This window comes from Mus pahari, chromosome 14, assembly GCF_900095145.1.
Source record: "Mus pahari chromosome 14, PAHARI_EIJ_v1.1, whole genome shotgun sequence".
In the NCBI taxonomy this organism is placed as follows: Eukaryota; Metazoa; Chordata; class Mammalia; order Rodentia; family Muridae; genus Mus; species Mus pahari.
This window is the reverse complement of record NC_034603.1, coordinates 38584365-38593781: the sequence shown is the minus strand read 5'-3', so window position 1 is coordinate 38593781 and position 9417 is coordinate 38584365. Positions and strand designations below refer to the sequence as shown.

At 48.7% G+C, this 9417-nt stretch overlaps 1 pseudogene across 2 annotated transcripts; it reads left to right on the top strand.

Annotated features, from left to right (window-relative positions):
• Nucleotides 1–7409: 7409 nt before the first annotated feature.
• Nucleotides 7410–8844, top strand: LOC110332147 (annotated as a pseudogene). 2 transcript variants are annotated; one of them, XR_002381030.2, is made up of 2 exons: nucleotides 7410–7475; nucleotides 7569–8844. The product of XR_002381030.2 is annotated as a repressor of RNA polymerase III transcription MAF1 homolog pseudogene, transcript variant X2 (transcript). The 2 variants fall into 2 exon arrangements; XR_003845150.1 differs by having other exon boundaries at nucleotides 7522–8844.
• The last annotated feature ends 573 nt before the right edge of the window (nucleotides 8845–9417 follow it).

Here is a 9417-nt window from a genome sequence, read left to right as displayed (position 1 = left end):
TTGAGTTCCAGTCCTGACTTCCTTTGGTAATGAGCAGCAGTATGGAAGTGTAAGCTGAATAAACCCTTTCCTCCCAGTTTGCTTTTTGGTCATGATGTTTGTGCAGGAATAGAAACCCTGACTAAGACTAGCATACTTCTAGATTCTCAGAGGGACAGGTATAAAATAAAATAAAATAAAATATCAGCTGCCTTTTCCCCTGTTTTCCCTCTTACCTGTGAAACATCTGGAACAGAGAGCTTCAAGCCCAGGCTGCCTACCTTGGGTCTTTGAGATTAGATCTATGCAGCCTAGGCCGGCCGAGAGCCCCTGGTCCTGCTGCAACAGCTGACAGTGCAGGGATTACAGCTGTTGGCCATCACATCTGGCTCCTCATGTTTTAAAAAATCACATTTCTCAAATTAGTTGACAGCTGTTTCATATTTAGTGCTATTGCAGTTTCAGTCACCTATGGGCCACATCGCCTGTCTTATTTTGCTTCAGTGGCCTCTCCGGCTTAAATGGCATTATTTTGCTGGGATGCTAAAAGGAATGATCTTAAGGTTTGAGTGGCCTTGTGACTCTCTGGTTGTTTGTCACTTCTCCCACAGGTCCATAGCCACAGATAGGGGATGCTCTATCTAACGGAAGGGCCCCCGGCTTCAGACAGCGCTCTCTTCCTGTTAGCTACTCTCTTGCTCTCGTCACCCGTACACACTTCTTGCCCCTGTCCATCCAATGTCTCCATAAACTGAGCCTCCCCTATCAGCTCGGCTGACCTCAGCGTAGCTTCGGCTCCCAATGTTACATGATGTTGACACAAAATGCATCTCACTTTAACTGATGTGACCATCGCCTAAGGGCAGATAGCACCAAGAGAACAGGCGGCTTTCCTTGCGCACCCCTCTCTGGGTAACTTGTCACCCAGCCCCCCCCCCCCCGGGCCATTGGCAGGGTTGGATCCTAATGTGTTGAATGTAGCACTCCTGTCTGACCCTTGCACACTAAGGCAGCTGCAGGTGCTGCTGAGTCGGACTTTAGTGAGTCTTTGGTACCCGACCCCCACCTCCAGCTGTGAAGATGTAAAGAATGCACCCAAAGGGCAATTCCTTCTCCTTGCTTAACTGTCAGACCAGGGAGACCAGAGGGACCAGTTCTGAGCCACACCCAGAAAACTCATGTCTTTCCTGAGCTTCGATAACCAGACTGTCTGGCTTGAGAGGTGGTTTGAAGGAATGTCCCTTGTCATCCAGGTACACTGTGCTTGTGGCTTACAGGTAGGTCATTCCAGCTGTGGGGAGTTGGGACCACCTAGGAAGAGCAGGTCTTTCTTCTCTTCTTTATTCCAAACACAGTCATATTGGGAACGAGGCCTTCAACATACAGACCCAACAGAGACAATGACCAGTTGAGTTCACAACACCATGCCTCATCTAGCTCAATAAAATTAAAATTTAATTGAATCGGAACAGGAGCAGGTTGTGGTAGTTCTTTTTTTCCACTAGAACTTATTTTTAAATTTTTATTTTTATTTTGTATGTATGAGTGTTTTGCCTGCGTGTGTGTTTGTATGTGCATCACGTGTGTGTAGTTCCCACGAGTCCAGAAGCTGGCATCCGATCTCCTCGAACTGGAGTTACAGTTTTGAGCTATCTTGTGGGTTCAGAGAAATGACCTTGTCTTGGAAAGAGGTGGATGGGGGGGGTCTCTAGGGAGGGGGTGGGGAGGAGGGAGAGAGTTATGGTTTCTTCTACTGAAAAGTAATAAGAATGAGAGAGCATAGAATGCTCCACGACTGACAGACAGCACCTGCCAAACTGGGCTGTGTATCCTGGCAGTTACCACTGAGGTTTGCCGCCCCAGAAGGAGACAGATCTCCTGGAGGTGGAAGGCAAGGGTTTGAAGAAATGTGTAGCGGCGATAAGGATGTCGTGTGGAAAAGATTATCTGGTATGGAATTCAGGAAACTTGCCTGAAAGAGAAAGACACCGGTACATATTGAGGTGTTTTCTCCTTGTGCCTCAACAATGAGACAGTTCCCTGGCTGGGCGCCAGGGGGCAGCAGGAGACTGAGCAAGAATCACTCCGACTGTGCGGCTGGAGAAATGGATTAAAAAGGAACTGAGTCTTAGGGCGTTTGTCAATCTGATGCAGCTGCTGTTTTGTACAGATGAAATGTTTCCAGTCAAGGGTTTAACATACCAATGTGTGTATAAAACCCAATGTATAGCTGGGCAATGGTGGCACACGCCTTTAATCCCAGCACTCGGGAGGCAGAGGCAGGCAGATTTCTGAGTTCGAGACCAGCCTGGTCTACAGAGTGAGTTCCAGAACAGCCGGGGCTACACAGAGAAACCCTGTCTCGGAAAAAAAAAAAAAATCCAGTGTATAAGCCAGGCACAGTGGTATCCCTGCTTCCTGTTCCTCAGGAGGCTAGCTGGTGTCCAGGAGTTCAAGACCAGCCTTAGCAACAGCTCAGCTATAACAATGGTAAACTGAATACCACACCTCTACGAGATTTTTTTTTAAGCAGTGCTGGGGCATAAACCCAGCACCCTGCATGTGCTAGGCAGGCAGGCTACCACCACAACTTCAGCCCTCTTAAGTGTTTCTTTGTGTTCATTGACATGTTAAAGCTAATATTCACAAACTGTGTTATAACAGTATATATATGAGTTGCCCGTGATAAACACAATCATAACTGACATCCAAAACATGACAGACCATCCCGCCAGCAGACAGCAGTAGAGCGTGGCTTCCATGAACAGCAGGGGTAGGATCTGGTAATTGACCACCCCTCCCTGACACGCCGTAAAGAATACAATTTCTGGGCTGGAGAGATGGCTCAGTGGTTAAGAGCACTGACTGCTCTTCCGAAGGTCCTGAGTTCTAATTCCAGCAGCCACACGGTGGCTCACAACCACCTATAGTGGGATCTGATGCTCTCTTCTGGTGTGTCTGAAGACAGCTACCGTGTACTTAGATATAATAATATAAATCTTTAGGCCAGAGCGAGTGGGGCCGACCGGAGTGACCACCCTTCATTTCCAGCAACCACATGATGGCACACAACCATCAGTATAGCTATAGTGTACTCATATAAATAAAATAAATATTTTTTTAAGAAGAAGAATATAGTTTCCGGAGTCTGGAGACCTGACTCAGGAGTTTAGAGTGCTTGCTGCTCTGGCAGAGGCCCGAGTTCAGTTTCCAGCACATACATCGATGGCTCACAACTGCCTGGAACTCCAGCTTTGAGTGATCCAATGTCCTTTTCTGGCTTCTCCAATCACTGCACGCACATGGTGCGCATTCATACATCCAGGCGCAAAAAATATACACGTTAAATGCATAGATGTTTTTAGAGTATGATTCTCATAGTATCCACAATGAGACAGTGGTACTACACTTCAAGTGACGGTGTCACATACATCTTCCAACAGTTGTGACTCCAGACCAAAAATGACAGAGTATGAGACTAGCCTTGCTGGTCCCAACTCTGTTGGAATTGACCTCCATTCCCAACCTGGCCAGGGGGAGCCAGGGAGGACACACAGCTGCCCCTGCATAGGAATTTGAACTGAGCAACAGAGTTGAGCCCCTCCTCCATTAACTGGAAAAATAGTAATTTTCAAGCCGGCTTCAACGGAGTTAAAAGTTATCTTAAGAAGACTCTCCCTGTGGCTATGTGGTAGCTTCATCGAGGCTGCTGCCCACTGTTAGAGCTCAGAGTGTGGCGGGTGTTTGCATCAATTAAAATGACACAATGGACAGAGAAGTTATGAGAACGGGAGGGTGGCAGGTCCCAGGTTCTGTCACCTGCTGGGCTTGCACTGGAGATGGGACGGGGTAATGAACTGAACCACATGGCAGAGTTTTGTCGCCTTCACGGAATTTCTACAAAAGTCACCAATTTCCCCAGCAGACTGGCGCTTGCTTTGTGTATGGAGATGCCTTCCAATGGCACCTGGCTCCCTGCTCCTGGTGGGGACATACTGTTGATTCTACAGAACCATGTGATGAGTTTTGGACCTGTTCCCCTGGTTTTGTTTTAAATAACCAAATGTTCTGTGGGCGTGTTTCCCACACTTTGCAAGTTTTTCATACAGATGTTTAATTCTTAAGTCGCTGTGTTTCTCCTGTAACTTTTTCTGATTTTTAAGGATTGCTTTTTGTATTCTTAAAGGAGGGGAAAGTGCATTTGAACTTAGCACAATTTCCAGCTTCTGTGGGCCGAGGGTGGCTTTGTGACTTTTGGATCCTGACTTTTTGTCCCCCCTTCAGGGGACTTCCTGGAGAGCCACGGGACAAAGACCTTCCTTTACTTCCTGTCAGAAGGTGATGGTGAAACAGAGGCTCCACACGGGACCTAAAGACAGGGCTAGAACTCTTACGTGTTTCAGAGTAGCAAGCTAGTGGTGTGTATGGGCTTCCTGGGAACCTGAACTGTCTCCTGCAGCTTCTTAGATGAGAGAAACATAAACCTTACAACTGTCACTTCTGTTTCTTCTGCTTGTTGCCAAACAATCAAATGGCTGCAGTGTTCTAGAAACTTCTATTAAGTTCTTACACAGTACGTTTGTAGAGACAGGCGTAGAGGCACAGGACAGCTGCAGTGATACCAACGCCTGGGAGGCAGAGCAGGGAGTTGAGTTTTCGAGGCCACCCTCCTCATCTATATACTGAGTCTGAGACCAGTCTGAGATTCATGAGATCTTGTCTCCAAAAATAGGCCCCCCCCACCCCCCAAAAAAAGAAAAGAAAAAAAGATTTGTAGAAAAAAATGTAGATGAAAAGAATTGAAGATTAAATAGGGAAGAGATCGCCAAATATAAAAATGACTTTAAAATTTTCAATTTAGTATTATTTTATTTTTGAGCCCATGTAGCCTTGGCTGGTCTGGAACTCAGTAAATAGAGCAGGCTGGCCTCAAACTTAGAGAGATGCCTTCCTCTGCCTCCTGGATGCTGGGATTAAAGGTATGCGCCACAAGGCCCCCCTTCTCCGCCAAACGCAACGACAACTTTCAACTTAAAATACAGGTTAAATCATAAACAGGAGAAGCAGGCCAAGGCCAACAAGATGGCGCCACAGGTTAAACCACTTGCCAGGCAAGCCCAGTAACCTGAGTTCAACCTCCAGGACCCAGAGTGGCTTCCAAAAGTTGACCTCTGGCCTCAATGCACAGACTTCTGTGACACGCATGTGCCTGCGCACACATATCATATGCTCAATACAAAAGGAAACACTGACAATATCGGAAAAAGTATAAATTTTGGTTTTTGAAATGAGGTCTCATCATATAGCCCAGGCTAGTCCTCCTGAGTGCTGAAATTCCAGGGCTGTGCCACCAGCCCATCTACCTACAAGTTCTTACCGTCGACACCCTTTGAGCTATGGTGGATCCAGAGTCCATCTGTTCAGCTCATCCTGGGCTCCCCAGTCTGCTTACGTATAATGTGGATTCCAAAACCAACCTCAGGTTCTTAGGGTTCCTGGCGCTCATACGACCCTCATGATTACATTACATCACCCCTGAATCATCAAAGGCCTTGCCTGCACACAGCGCAGTCCAGGGTCCAGTTTCCGGTTGTCTTTTTCCCAGGACAATCACACAAGCATCACCTTTCCTCCCAGCAGCAGCGTGTGACAATGCAGACGAAAACTCGCCCAAGCCTTGGTACTCATGCTTTGTTTTCTGTTTTGTGTTTTTAGAGGAGGGGTCATGGTTTGCTGCATAAGCATAGAAAGTTCAAGAAACGAACCTTTGGCTCCCCAGTCTCTAGACTTGTCAAAAACAATCAACTAGTACAGCCTGGCCCCCGATCGCTGGTCATATACAAACAGCCATTTATGATATAGCACACTGTTTTCATAAACGTCTTTATCAGCCATACAGAGTCTCTCTTATCAGGCAGAATATTACAAGGTCTTAGGGGTTATCTCCCAGGAACCAACCAGGGGCTAGTTCTGAAGACCTTTGGACTAGGCAGCGTAGACCTGCTGGGGAAGTCCTCTACTGCAAACTCCATAAACTGAGATGGTTCTGAAGGCCTCCGTTCTCACATAGAGTCCAACCAAGCCATAGTCCTCACACCTAGCCCTTGTCCAGCATCATGGGTATTTGGTCTATGAAGGAATGCATGGAGACCTGAAGACAGAGCCGTGTGTTAGAAATGCCAGTTTCCCTGTCTGTGAACTGTGACTAAGTCAGTCCCTGCAGCGCTCTCTCTCTCTCTCTCTCTCTCTCTCTCTCTCTCTCTCTCTCTCTCTCTCTCCCCTCTCTCTCTCCCCCCCCCTTGGCTAGCCCCCTCCCAAGCATTTTTGCCTCCTGACCTCCTTCCAGCCATTCCTATATGATCCAGCTTTTCCAAAATTCCCAAGCACCAGAGGCCATCTCTAAAAAGTCCCTTCCAAGCAGCTGGTCAAGGCCGCAGGGCTTCTGTCCTTGCAGAAGGTGAGGCACAACTGAGACACAGGAATACAACCCTGAGGTGGCATTCCCTCTCAGAGTCACCTCTGGAAAGCTGCACTTGCGACACTGTCCTCCCTCGTGCGGTGCCACTCATGTTCTGTCTTGAATCAGAACGTCTGAGTGGCAGCTCATCCTCCTTATTTGTGTGCATGTTAAGAGGGCGTGGGAAGGTGTGAGAAGCTCACGGGGGGCTTAGAACGGAGCTGAGTATTAACTCAGGCAACACTGCTGTGTCTGTACAAACCCGTCTAACATGTTTCATCCTAAAGGGTAGGTGGTTCAGTCCACTTCCAAATACCAGGATGTGATAGAAATGGACCCCAAGAGACAGCATTCACTCCTCAGATTTGATCCAATATCCGTTTGCCTTTCAGAGGCAGGAGGGCTCTTTTGCACAGCATCTTAGACTCCATCTTCCCACTTACAAGCCATGCCTTAGTTGTAGCAAATTTACCAGTGCCCTCAATAGAGCTGGAGAACTTGCACAGTTACCTTGTACTTCCTTTACAGAGAGTAAAAGGTGGCTTTAAGAGATATGAGGATCTCAGAGAGTCTCACAAACAGATATTTAAACAGTTTATGGTTTATGCAAGTGCTTTGTATTTAGCTTGGCACGACTGCTGCCATTTTGAGTTGTAACCACCATGATTGCCCCAGAGAACCCCATTCAGTTTTTCCTGCATTTTCCCAGCAAAGAATAATGATGAAAGCGATGAGCGGCTGTTTCGTTCTCTGGCTGGTAGGATCTCAGCGGGCGGTCCGCGGCAGGTCGGTCGCGAAAGCGGGCGCTGCAGGGGGGCGAGGCTATGTCGCGGCTGCAGCCCGTATGGGCAGGGACGTCGCCGTGAAGCTTCTTCCCCCGGATACAGTGCGGCCCGAGTGGAGGCCGCGGCGCCGCCCTCCAGTCCTGAGGAACCCGCGCTGCGCAAAGCCCGCACCACCACCACCACCGTCACCTCGGCACCGGCACCGACACTAAGCAACCGGTCTAGCCTGGCTTGATCTAGCCCAATTCTGGCAGGAAGCAGCGAAGCAACCCATAGAACCCGGGAAGAGCGCCCATACAGGTAGTGCTGCCCTAGTCCCACCTGCACAAGGAGCTCCCTTCCCAAAGGACATGAAGCTATTGGAGAACTCCAGCTTTGAGGCCATCAACTCACAGTTGACAGTGGAGACTGGAGATGCCCATATTATTGGCAGGATTGAAAGCTACTCATGTAAGATGGCGGGAGATGATAAACATATGTTCAAGCAGTTCTGCCAGGAGGGCCAGCCCCATGTGTTGGAGGCACTGTCCCCACCCCAAACTTCAGGCCTCAGTCCCAGCAGACTGAGCAAGAGCCAGGGTGGTGAGGATGAGAGTCCTCTAAGCGACAAGCGCAGCCGCAAGACCCTCTTCTATCTGATTGCCACCCTCAATGAGTCCTTCCGGCCAGACTATGACTTCAGCACAGCCAGAAGTCATGAATTCAGCCGAGAGCCAAGCCTCCGCTGGGTGGTAAATGCAGTCAACTGCAGCCTGTTTTCAGCTGTTCGTGAAGACTTCAAGGCCCTGAAGCCACAGCTGTGGAATGCAATGGATGAGAAGATCTGCTTAGCCGAATGTGACATCTACAGCTATAACCCAGATCTAGACTCGGACCCCTTTGGGGAAGATGGAAGCCTCTGGTCATTCAACTATTTCTTTTACAATAAGCGACTTAAGCGAATTGTCTTCTTTAGCTGCCGCTCCATCAGTGGCTCCACCTACACACCCTCAGAGGCAGGCAATGCACTGGACTTGGAACTGGGGGCAGAGGAGGCTGATGAAGAGAGTGGAGGAGGAGGTGGTGAGGGCAGGGCGGAGGAGACCAGCACCATGGAGGAAGACAGGGTTCCAGTGATCTGTATGTGATGAGAAGCAGCAGAATGCTCAGCTTCATCCAGCTCCGACCAATCCCTGGACCTGTCTCCCTGAGGAGCTCCAGAGCCTCCCCAGATGCCGGCTATGCCTTGGCACTGTCACCATCCTGGCGCTGCCCAAGGCTATACCTGTGCATCCCTTTGGTTTCAGCCTGTGGATGTCCACTCACCCCTGCAGGCTCCTGATGCCCATGCTGGGGCTGGATTAAACAGCACGGAGTCTGATAGAAAACGGGACTGCTCTGCACCAACAGTCTGTCACAGACAGGACAGCTGGACCACAGAGTTTATTTTTGTATTTCTTATTGGGCCTGTACACTCCAGCTCTAAGGGCCAGTAGTTTGAAGCCCTATAAGTGGTGCCCAGTGTTTATGGGGTCTGGTCTTTGACCAGCCCCTGGTGCCCACTTTTGTCTCCCACTTTACCAGGTGGGCCACATGCACTGAGTGTCACTTTGCTGCAGCTCATTTGTTTCCAATAAAAGTTTCTGTGACAAAAAAAAGAAAGAAAGAAAGAAAGAAAGAAAGAAAGAAAGAAAGAAAGAAAGAAAGAAAGAAAGAAAGCAAGCAAGCAAGCAATGAGCGTGGCAAATGGAGACTTACAATGAGACCCCGGACCGGGAGGCAGCTGGCATTTAGATAGTGTTCTAGATAAACCAGGTATATTGTGACTACAATGAACTCACTTTTTTGTTTGCTTGCTTATTTTATGTGAATAATTGTGTATTGTCTTTCTGTTTGTCTTTGTGCCACACACATGCCTGGTGCCCTGAAGAATCCAGAAGAGGGCATCAGATCCTCTGGAACTGGAGGTATAGATGGTTGTGAGCTGCCATGTGGATGCTGGGAATTGAACCTTGGTCCCCTGGAAGAGCAGCCACTGCTCTTAACTGCCGAGCCATCTCTCTCCAGCCATGAAGTCACGTTTGACCTGACCAATAATGTCCTTCATTCTGACCCAAATTGTAGGGATCCAAACGATCTTGCTGCGACCCAGAACTGCATCGTGGTCAGCAAGTCCCCTAGTACAGAGAGCTCTGTGTCGTCCTGGATCTGTCTGCC